Source organism: Mus musculus, chromosome 3 (assembly GCF_000001635.26).
Source record: "Mus musculus strain C57BL/6J chromosome 3, GRCm38.p6 C57BL/6J".
NCBI lineage: Eukaryota > Metazoa > Chordata > Mammalia > Rodentia > Muridae > Mus > Mus musculus.
In genome coordinates this window covers 54014840-54027512 of record NC_000069.6, presented here as the reverse complement: position 1 = coordinate 54027512, position 12673 = coordinate 54014840, and the positions used below count along the sequence as shown (strand labels likewise).

Genomic DNA, 12673 nt, shown 5'->3' with positions numbered 1-12673 from the left:
CATGACTCCCACAACACCAGCAAGTAGAAGGCACTCACTGAACACTACCAACCTCTTTGGGATGTTCATGTTGGCCTTTGTGAGCTTCAAAAAAGGGTATATTTTCCAAGAATAACTTTGCACATGTAATTGTGTATACTGCTAGTAATGGCTATGATTAAACCAGGCTCACAGGTCAGTCCTGTCCTGCATTTGTCCTCTATTCCAGAAGTAAAGAAGGCAACACATTTAGCATACTCCTTTATATTTACAGAAAGATGCTTTATTTTTACCACAAATCCCACCTTTTTCTCAGGTTTTTTCCCTGCCCCTGATGCAGGACAAACACATTCACCCTTTATGAGGTAGTTTTATACTGTGTTTGTAGACAGACGTAAGAGACATTGATTTCATAAAGCTTTTGTTTGTGTTCTTGCCTGTTAGAAGAAAAATACTACATCAACCTCAATTTTCTCACAAGAAGTTTAAATTCAATCCTTTCTAGAAAGAATGAATCCACAAGCCTAAATTTTTGTGTAGGTACAGTTTTTGCCCTGAAATGCATGGCCATGACGTGCTTATGGTTTTCACAGGCATTCTGACACCAGCACTTTGACACTAAGACAAGGGCAACCTACTGCTTGGTAAGCGTTCCTTAGAGCATGCAGACCCACAGATATTTCATAAAGATCTTCTCTCACCCACTTTTCCTTATGCTGAATTCATAAGAATTGTCTATTATTTCTTTTACAATATGAAATCTGGAGATTGGGTAATTATTTTCGATACATTTCCCGTGTGTGAGATGCTCAGGAAAATGGTTTTCCTGTACTTAAGTTGTGGAGAAAATGGAGCCTTTTTCCATTTATAATTTTGTAGCACAAATACTTTTGCCTTGAAGGCTAATGATGACTTAGATGTTTTGTCCTCTCAGGGCTGTTTGCAAGTAGAACACTAACCTGAGCTTGCTCCCTTGGGAAACACTGGGGGGAGTCCAGCTGCCTGGTGGAACTGGGGAAGAGGTAACCTCACTTCACTCCGTTTAGCCAAGCTGACAGTGTGCTCTGCAATACGTGGTGGTGAGATACAGAGGTAAAGAGCTTCAGAAGTTTTTGCTTTTGCCAAATTAGATCCACACCGACAATCGTATGTCTACTATTTCATTGGATCCAAAATAGCATCCTACGGAGAAAACAGGCATGCCCATTCTGCAGCAGGAAGTCAAGGCTTCGGCTACTGTGTACATCCCCAAGTGGTTATCAAAGCACAGATGGAATACAACCCACACCAATTACCCCAGCATCTTCCATACCTGCGCATGTTAATTGCTATCCCATGAGGGTGCGAGGCCTATCAAATTAGACTTGCTTAAAGTGTTTCGTTCTCCAAAATTAACTGAGAAGGTAGAGTCTTCTTTTATTAGAGTGGCTTTTTTCTTCAAATCTTATGACACTAACAGGAAGCCTGCAGAAATTAATAATTGTGCCAGCTATCAATCTTCTCATGCATAAAATTCAAAATTTGTTTCTCTGCCTACAGATGAAATGTCATTTTTATCAAAAGCTAATAATATGCACCCACAAGCATGCCTGTCAACACCCATGAGCCAATCGCAATCTGCAAAAGCTAAAACCGAGTGCGGTATTAGGTTCATTTGAATATGGACAGAAAAATCATAGCGCATTCAGATTGTGTTAAATATCAATATAATTCAGTTTTCTGGTGAATGAGAGACTTCACAGAGAGAAGGAGATTCTCGTGCCTGTGTGGAGGCAGGGCTGGGCTACAAACTGTCTTCTCGCTCTTTCCAGACCTTTCCAGTCTCTCCTCTTCAGTTTCCAGTCTGCACCCAAAGTTGTCCCAGGAGTATTCACTTGTTTACCGGAGCCTATCGTGACTCATTCCAGAAAGTACTTGAGTCTATTTTCAAAGAAAATTTTAAGATGAAATATTCTAGAAATAGGAAAAGAATCCATGTAATCACAGAGTTAGGATGAAAAAAAACCTAGGAATGTTCTATATATTCAACCTTTATCTCCCAAAGGCCCCTGTGCTGAAAGTCCCACCCCAGCCTGGCAGTGCTACTGGAGACTGAAGAAGCTTTAAGGGGTAAAATCAAGGGAAGCTGAGGTCATCATGTTTGTGCCCTGGAAAAGGATTGTGGGAGCATGATTCTATTCCGTGCCTTCTCTTCTCCCCCGGCCCCTTCCTCCCTTCTTCCATTTACTGTGGGTGGTATTGTTCTTAGGCAGTTGGCCCTGGGCTATATTAAAAAAGGAAAAAAAAAAAACAAACTAGAAAAGCATTAGCCTGGCAGTAATGGAACCCGAGAGTAAGACAGTAAGCAATATTTCTCCATGGTCTCTGCTTCCATTTCTGCCTCTTAGTTCCTGGTTTCTGTTTGAGTTCCTGCCCTGACTTCATATATATGAAGAAGTATGTCCTGAAAATGTAAATCAAATGAACCCTTTCCTCCCCCAAGTCGCTTCTTGTCAGAGTGTCTTAGCACAGCAACAGAATGAAGTCAGGACAATATTCTCTATCATCACAGCTACAAAGCAACAGGCTGAGATACTTTCAGGCTGAAACCTCCGACTTGATGACTGGGCATAACCTTCTCTCTCTATAAGCTGATTTGCCTCAGTCATGGTGATAGCTGACAGGCACGGGGTGAGATAACAAAAGCACAGTCTGACAGTCTACATGTATTATTCTTAATTGACTTTCACAGTGGCTTGGAGCTTTGTAATACTAAACTGAAGGTAGCCTCATAAGAAATATATTGTATCCACAGGTAGTAGAACCTGTTGCAGAAGTATGCTTACTCCAGCAGTGGGAGTATCCAAAGCCCGCATTTGTTCTAGCTTAGGCCACCTTATAGAGTAGAGTTGCCCCATCTCTCCCTATGCAGTCTATTCAAATTAACATCCATGGTGAAATTCACACCAGATGAATAAGGTAAGTCTGTAAAGAAGTTTCTTGTGTCCTGAAGAGCTGTTTTATTATACATTCAACAGTGAATCCCTCTCTTGAAGTGTTTTTATAGATATATAAACATACATAGTGGACATGACTCATAATAGCTCTATTGTAAGCATGGTTCTTTAAATATATAATTCACTAATGTGAAGAGATTCTTGACTTCACTTGCCCTGGGTAGTTGGCTAGGTTTTTCAATGCCAGGCATGGTTTCCCTCTTGTCTGAGTCCAATGAGAGAGGTGTTGGTTACTACCAAGATATGCAAGTCACTTACTGTACCTGTCAGGAGCCATCTAAGAAAGGGCAAGTCTAGAAAGTAGCCTTCCTGGAGGTGGCCCACCCTTTTGTATGGACTAAGATGAGTGAGCTCTGAGAGGCAAGATCCCAACCCTATTAAGCAGATATCCTGCCGATCAACATAAGGGTGACCTTTCATGAATTAATGCTGTTTAGATAAATTAATGATTTTATAGAGTTCCTGATTTGATTTAAATAATCTTAGGAAGAAAGTTTTAAGAGATGGCTTTAGTTGTTTGCTAGAAATATATAATAAAGTTAAAAATCAAGAATATAATGTATCCCTTCCTCATAATAAGTAAAGGCTACATAATAAGAAATAAAATGAGTTTTCATAGTCATACAAAAAAGGGAACATTTATATTCAAGGAAAAGCATGTTGGTGCAAGGATGAAACTACAGGTATGCACTATGATAAGGCAAGACCAGATGAAACTGTTGCTTTGAACTTATAATGCGCTTACAGAATTAAACACTGCTTTGAACTTAATATCAATGTCATAACTCCCATTTTGTGTAACTATTTATCAATGAGATAATTTTGTAAAGAACAATTGTCTAGAGGGTATAAAAAGGCCAGAGAAAAGAAATAAGGATGGGGCAGCTTTGGAGGGCCCTACCCTATCCATCCTTCCATCCATCCAAATGTATGTCTGTTTGTTTATATGTACACATGTAGGTATATTTGTATGTATGTAAGCATGCATGGGGAGAAGAGAGGCTAGAGATAAATACTTTACCTAATCCCCCACTGTTAAGTACCAGGTGTTCATTCCTCTGAAGCCATCAGCTTCTGTCCCCAGACTAAGAATCAAGGAGAGTAAATATCATTTATAGTAAGTAACTTTTACTCTTAAAAACACAAGTTTTATCCTCTAGCAGATCCTCTGACCCCTTGGCTGCCTTTTAAAGAGAACTTGTGCTCTGGCAAGCTTCCTGCATGTACCCTTAGGGTTATCATGGTACACTAGTCATTGGTGTGGATTATAGGCTTCATAGCTAAGTAAGACTGTTGGTTATTTCTCTCCTGTGGAAGCTTACATGGGACCCCATGATACCATGAAAAGTAGTCTCCAAGGAGGAGATATTGGGAGCATGGTTAGTGTAGCCTCGTGTCTGAAATGAATGATGCACTCAACATTAAAGACTTATCTTCTGCCTCTGGGGATGACCCAAGGAAATGGCAGTAGTAATGTTTTGTGAGTCTCTGGGACAACCCTGACAAATCAGCATAATCCTTAGCTGCATTCTAAAACTGTGTCCCTCTACCCACACATAACTGTAGTCTTTATCTCATATCAAGGAAAGCTTCTCTTTGAAACAGCAGAGACCAGTACAGAAATCCACAACCAATCACAATGCAGAGTTGTGGAGCTCAGTAGCAACAGATGCATGTGTAATGCAATCCTCCCATCTAAGGCTCAGGGAACACTGCAGAAGAAAGGGTGGAAAGACTGTAAGCACCAGAAGATTTGGAAGTTTGCCTCAAGGTTGAGTCTCCTAGCAATGTCAAGTTATGCACAGAATGTCTCACCAACAGGACTGCCTGAAAGACACACAAAAAAGGAAAGCAACAATATGCATGCTAACCTGGGATGGACACACACACACACACACACACACACACACAGAGCAGGCAGTGGAGGTATTCCAAGAGCAGGAAAAACAGTCCTCTCCAATGTCTTAGTCAGGGTTTCTATTCCCACACAAAATATCATGACTAAGAAGCAAGTTGGAGAGGGAAGGGTTTATTCGGCTTATATTTTCAAATTGCTGTTGATCACCAAAGGAAGTCAGGACTGGAACTCAAGCAGGTCAGGAAGCAGGAGCTGAGGTAGAGGCCATGGAGGGATGTTTCTTACAAGCTTGCTTCCCCTGGCTTGTTCAGCTTGCTCTCTTAAAGAACCCAGAACTGCCAGCCCAGGGGTGGCACCACCCACAATGGTCCCTCCCACTCTTGATGATTAATTGAGAAAATGATTTACAGTGGGATCTCATGGAGGCATTTCCTCAAGGGAGGCTCCTTTCTCTGTGATAACTCCAGCTTGTGTCAAGTTGACACATAAAATCAGCCAGTACACTCACTCCAGAGAATACTGACTGCTCACCCAATACAACGGACAGCCCCTGAAAACTTATACATGCAAGTAACATTACCTGGAGTGAGCAGGTCACATTTACATAGGAAAAATATCAACAAAGAAAGAGAAGCTGTGGATCTGAAAAGAGGCTGATATAACATGGGAGGGTTTGGATGAAGAGAAGGGAAGGGGTTTCGAAATGATGTAAAAATTTTTTGGAAGATAATTTTGTAATTATATTTATGTACAGAAAACTTAGTGTACATTTAACCCAGTTTAGTGGCGAGTTCTTTAGCCTTTGCCTTTTCCAGCTTGGCAATGCGAGCCACAGACTTAGGACCCAGGGAGTTGCCCGCTCCCCCCCCCCCCCCCCCCCGCCCCAGTGCCTGCGGATCTCTTCATATCTATCATTACAATTGGTCCTAATAACTTCCACCAGCTTAGCGCGAGCACCCCTGTCTTCGAAGTTAACCTGTGTGAAGGCAACAGTGGTGCATGTCTTTCTGTGGACCAGGTGCCCCAGCCCGGCCTTTCCCTTGATGATGCAGTAGGTCACCCCCATCTTTTGACATAGGGCAGGCAGGAAAACCACCAGCTCAATGGGGTCTACACCATGGGCAATCACCACCAGCTGAGCCTTCTTGTTCTCCACCAAGGTGGTGACTGTATTGACTCCTGCTCGGAGGACAGGTGGCCTCTTAGTTGGGACGTCGCCTTTGCCAGCAGCTTTCTTCTCAGCACGAGCCGATAGCCTCTGCTTCTTCTCTTTCTTTGTCTCTGGCCTGTACTTGTGGGCAAGCTTAAGCAGCTGAGTAGCTGTCTGCCTGTCCAGCGCCTGGGTGAACTGGTTAATGGCAGGAGGGACTTTGAGCCGCTTGTAGAGGATGGCTCTTTGCCGCTGCAGCCTGATGTAGCAGGGCCATTTGAGGAAGTGTGTTAGATCTCTTTTGGGAGGTATTTCCTGCCCAATGCCGAAGTTCCTGAGCCTTTCCTCAAACAAAGGATTGACCATCGTGCTAGGCAATGTAAAATTTTATAATCTAAAATTTAAAAAAGAAGAAGATATAATTCAGCTACAAGGAAGAATAAGGTCAGGAAATTCAGAGACTACCACAAATTTGGACTGAATGAGACTGCTTCCAAAGTGTCAAATAGTATGAAAAAAATAAGGAAATACATTTTGTACCACTTAAAAAAAACAGTTGTGCAGTATTATACCCTAGATAGCTTCATCTTGGGTGATCAGAAGTAATCATAGCAGAGATGTTAGAGTATATGGGGGGGGGGGGGAATGCAACACATAACACACACTTATTGATACTTCCTTCAAATATTACTTTTTCTTAAACTGAACGTCAATCAATATAGCAATTAGCTCAAAATAATAGCATCTGACAATGGGACCTAATCCTGTTGGTAGCTCAATTTAGGCCCACACAGCTCAATGAACAATAAACCTGAGAGAATTGAGGCATCTTCAGAGGCCTCGTCACATCTGTGGGAGAAAAGGCCATCCCTAAGCCGTGGAAACAAGCAAAAGCGCCTGCTTTTAGTTCCCCTGAACAGCTGTCTAGATCTCACAAAGTTTCGTTGATAGGATAAAGATTCTTTGTGAGATTATCTCTGACGAGAGGAGCTAGGGGATATGTGTGTGTTCGAAGGCCTTTTGTCTGAATCAGCAAACTATTATATAATATATGAGCCCATTGTCAGCTGGCAGACATTTCACAATAGACCATACTAAATTAGCTTTAAAGGACATTTATGCTCTGTGGGACTATTAAATGTTGAGTCTTGTCCTAAGTGGCGCAGAAGTCTAGGCTCTGACCTCTGAATTTTGTAAGAGAGAATTGGCTTGTTCTAATCCTTGGCTGTCTGCCATTTGTGTATTGATCTTGCATCAGACACAACTTACAAAAGGAACAAGTTCCTTGTTTTTCAAAAGACAGAATCACAAGAGTAAAAACCAGTGGGATGGGAGAAAATATTTGTGTGCCATATACTTAGACATGTGAGCGATATCCAGCTAGAATAATGTGACTTCTACATTTCAAGAATAAAATAAATATAACCCACTTTAAAATGCTAAACCACCAACCAAAGAGTACACAGGGAGGAATCCATGGCTTCAGCCACATATGCAGCAGAGACTGGCCTTGTCAGACATCAATGGGAGGAGAGGCACTTGGTCCTGAGAAAGTTCTTGATGCCCTACTGTAGGGGAATGCCAAGGCAGGGAGGCAGGGGTGTGTGGGTGGGTGGAGGAACACCCTCATAGAAACAGGGGGAGGGAAGAGGGGATAAGAGGGTTTCTGAGGGGGGTGTGGACTAGGAAAGGGGATCACATTTGAAATGTAAATAAAAGTCCAATAATAAAAAAAGAAAAAATGGAAACACAATTTAGGTGAGTATTTCTTCAAAGAAAGAATGCAAATGGCCAATAATAACCTAGTAAGAATGATGGCCAGTAACCTAGTAAAGGATGGCCAATAACATGAAACGTGCTGTGTGAGATGTGATGTAGAACCAATGTAGATGGCACATCCAGATGTGTACATCTGTACAAACTCTACATGCAGAATAATCTAAACTCATGTCTTTCTAATTGACCTCATTCCCAGCCAAGAATACACTTGGCAATTGTCTTTGATGGCTAAAAGAATCCTTGCATATCAGCTCCATGAGAATCAAAATTTCCTCTTTGCTGAAACATCATATACACACTGAACAAAACTCTTGTGAGCAGCCGCAGCCTCAGATGTTTAACACATTTATATTGAAATCACGGGGAAATCTTAAAATGAGTTGCATTGTCATGAAAAACAAGAATGCTTGAATAATAATTTGTTTATATAATGTGTGATTACAAGAAGACAGTATGAGAACATTCTTCAATATAGGACTATTGCAAATTTCACAAAAATATTGGTTATACGTGATTTTACCATTCCGAGTGTTATGTTTCATTGCTAATTTTTTTCCTTTGATAAATTAGATTTCCTGAAAGTCAGTCTGATTTACCTAGCATGTAGTTGCTATATAACAAATTAAATTATAATGCAAGCAGAATCATTTCATTGCTATTTCTAATCTTGCTGTGTAGAGAATGGTTGTTGAATAACAATATAGTTTATTGGGAAACAGGTCATTAAAATCTACCAAAATTAAATTAACAACATTTAGTTGTGCAATAAAATCTTTAAAACTATTTCATTGGCAACATAAAATAATTGTATTTATTAAAGTAAAGGAGGTTTTTATATGAATCTTTGAAAGTGGCTTGATGTTTGAAGATTAATGTCCACATTGTTAGGAGTAATAGGTCTTGACTGGATCTTGTCTCTGTTGTGTGATGTTGGGCTAATGAAAGTGTCTGCTTTATTATAAAGTATAAACTGGGGAAAGATTTTGTATCAAGAGGGAAACAAATCTCACTCAACATCCACTTTGCTTCTAAATTTTTATAATCCTATGTAAATGCCTTTCTAAAAATAGCCCTTTCAGTTTCTTGCAATTAGCATTCATTACTTCCCTAACCCACCAGTCCCATTGTCTAACAGAAATTTCTGAATCACTAAGACCTTTCATTAGAAAAAAGGAAACCTGAATGTAAATTGCTTATTAAGGCCTAAGCAGAGGCTGTGGTGCTTGTGACAGATGGCATTTTCCTTCTAGAGAACTGAAAAGTGGCTCACTCTCTTCTCAAGGAAGGTGGCATGCTGGGGCTGCCAAGCCAGCTTTTGAACTTTTGAAATTCCTTCATTTGCAGCCCCCTGTGGGGGGAACATAGTTGCCTGCTGCAGGAGACAGGGAGCAGAATGCCTGCATGGGCTGACACTGGTGGCAAAAAATAAATGTCCACGTGACTGCTTACATACTGACCGGATGGTGGTATCTCACTGGATGTGGAAAAACTAATTTTGTGTGGCAAGAAGGGAAGAAAGGCCACAAATGTTCTGAACTGATCTTTAAACTCAACCTCTCCCTCTCTCCCCCTCCCTTCCTCCCTGCCTTCCTCCCCCACCCCCGACTCTTTCTCTCCTCTCTCCCTGCACTTCCATCCCCTCCCTCTGTCCTAAAGATGGGGACAGAACACAGAATTTCTATCCTACTCTATGAAGCAACATCTGGATAAATACTGGCTTAGATTTAAATTTTAAAACAACACGTTTTACATTATTGTTAATATGACCATTTTGAGGAAGAAAAACCAAAAACTAAAGATGACTATGCCTGTGTGTATCACAAGGAAAATGCTGAATGTCAAAGTGCCAAGGGAATATTCTTTAAAGGAATAGGGGGTAAAAAGACTTGCTCTTTTATAAGAAAAAAAAATAAACAAACAAATAGAAAAAACAAAATTGATGGCTTTGACTCAACAAATATTGTGGAAACCAGATGACAGATGGTGAAAGTCTTCCCCACGGCCAGCCCAAGCCACTTCGAAGCTGGAGCCACCTTCAACACATGATCTCCTCCACATGAGCACTTGAGGGCTGAGGGAACATGTCCCAGACACAAGACAGATGAAAAATTACAGAGTACAGTAGAAGGGTCCATGTGCACTGGTTGCTTACTCATATGCAAATAAATTAATACCAGGAGGCTGGGAATAGAAGCATGGCATTGGGTTTCTCACACATGGTAAGTGAAGACTATGGCAATAATCTAACAGTGAGCAGCGCTAATGTCGAGTGTTCACTCTGTTTTCAAGAAAGTAACAAAATGCGGAAACCAGGCAATGGTGTGTTTCAAAGCAAGAGTATGGTTGTGGATCCCTTTATTTCAAAAAGGTATACCCGAGACACAGAGAAAACAATGTCCCGCATGTCGATTGCTTCCTGGACAGTACTTGTAACCATTTTCAATGTTTTCATAACGGGTTATTATGTTGAGGTCCCCACGGGTGTGACTCACACAGAGCAGATGCTCAGATCCCAAGTGCATCCAATCATCTTCCCAAAGTGGAATTGTTATTTGTGGCATTAGCAATTTTTGCTTTTTCCAAAGCCGCAGGATCCCCCAGTGTTAGCACAATGTGGAACAGTAAGCTGTTGTCTTAAAGGACCCGGGCACACAGTCCGGGCTTCACTGCACTAAAGGAACTCCATTCTTCACACGCAAGAGTGAGCACTGCTCAGGTTTGCTCTTGAAGGATCATGTTTCTCAACAACTCTCTTGCTCCCCTTTTTCAGAGTTGTAGCAATATTTGTACTTTAATTTTGATATCTATTCCTTCCTCAGAATTATCAGCCTGAAATCCTTTGGGCTGTAAGCAGTGACTCAGGTGGGCTTCATACAATGCTCACTGCAGCCCTGTTCAGCACAGACCTGCTCAGCACAGACCTGCTCACTGCAGCCCTGTTCAGGATAGCTCTTCGCCAATCCATCAGCAATGCCCAGGCTGCAAAACAGTCATTACTTCATCTCTGGCACTTTATTCTCATTTCATAGTAGCTGAATTTCTCCTTCATTATCATCATTTCACACCTCAGAGGCTCAAAACAAAGTTAATGTTCTATGATGGAGTTGTACCCAAGTACCATATCCCTAAGAATACAGTGGTGTTAAATAATGTGAGTAAGACTCAAGGTAGGTCAATTATTCATTTCTCTCCCATCTATTTAATCAAATATATTTGCATCCACAATGATGAGCAGTAGGATATAGGAAAGAAAGCAGGCACAGGGACTTTGCTGACAGCAGAGCCTCCTTCACTGGGAAGACTGAATGTGCTACCTGCAGTGGGTAGCCCTCTTCACTGGACATGGTTGTGAATTCTCCCTGCTGCCTCACTGTTCTGAAGTCTGATAAATCCATCATTCTAGATAACATGAATTCCTTTTCTGTTGAAAAGATAGTCTTGCTACAGAATAAAAGAGTTTGACGTCACCAGCCCCAGAAGGGTCACCAGGCCCCTTTAGGGTCTTCTGGGATCTTGGTTAAGATGGTTAACCATCTTATGGTTGAGATTGTTGAGGAAATATTAGGGCTTTTACAGGACTTCCCTTGTCATTATCTGTGTTAGGCTCAAAGCTCTCTTGGAAGCTTTTCTTTGACCCCTCTTTGCCTCTGCCTTGTTTCCAAGGAACATGGGAATTGGAGTTATTGCTGCCTCGTGGCTAAAATTGTAGGCAGTAAACAAACAAGCATTACTAAAGTGCATCTGGTGAGAAACACTAGACTAATGAAACTTCCACTGAGATCCATACCAAACCAACTGCACTGATTTTAGCTTTTAATTTTAGATGCAGGGCTAGCCCTTCTGGAATAAGATGACCTTGGGTTGAGTCTTACTGTTCTCACAACACTGGACACTTACACAGGATTAAAAGTACTTTTTAGTATTATGAGACACACTTTTCTTTCTACCCCTTCCTGGTAACTTTCCTTCTCATTAAATAGTCCATGTGCTTATTTCTTTTCCTTCCTGGTTTATAAAAAGCCAGAATTTAAATACATAATCTCTTGCCACTGGCCCTAGAAGAAAAATAAATGAACTCATTAAATATGTCAGTTTGGGCAGAGAAAATCTCATCATTTATTTAAAATTGTTCTGTTGAGACTGATAATATTTGGTGCCCATAAAATATTGATAATTTTTCATGAGGACAAATACTTTTGACTTCAGGGGAGAATGTATTAGAACTTCAGAATGAGGGTTATAATAATTGCTTAATTAAACACAACATGCAAGACAAATGAGGTAATTAACTTGAATGTGTTTTAATGCTTCCAGCTAGTAAACATGACTTAAACACCCCAAACCACATACGTATAAGCTTCTGCATTCTGCCAAACACTGCTCTATAAGTGAATGCTAGCACATCAAGGTTCTCCCCATGGCACAGAAACTGCAGCTGAATTTCTTTATGAAATTGCCCTCTACTGTCATGTTTAATGACAGGAATCTGAATGATGAGAATATACAAACATGCTCTTGATCACAGGGTATATCTGGCACTCATCTGCTTTCTTCTGTGCACCATGGAAACATAACCCCCAATACATAAACACTAAAGATATGTTTTGTACACGTTGTTCAAGCTGTTGCAGTGTAGGTGACTTAGACTGAATAATGTCATCACTTGTTTATAGAATAAATGGCCATGTATAGAGAGAGCAGGTTTATTAGAATGATTTACAGCTGTGGTCCAGCTAATCCAACAACGGCTGCCTGTGAACAGAAAGTCCAAGCATCTTGTAGTTGCTCAGTCCACCAGGCTCGGAGTCTCAGCTGGTCTTCAGTATATGCTGGCATCCTGAAGAAATAGGCTCTCATACCAGCGAAGGAATGGACTTGCTAGCAAGGTGAGAGGAAGTAGTTAAAGAGAAT

General features: G+C 41.0%; 1 pseudogene; it reads right to left on the bottom strand.

The window, feature by feature from the left end:
- On the bottom strand, window positions 5562-6359 carry Gm8109 (predicted gene 8109; annotated as a pseudogene).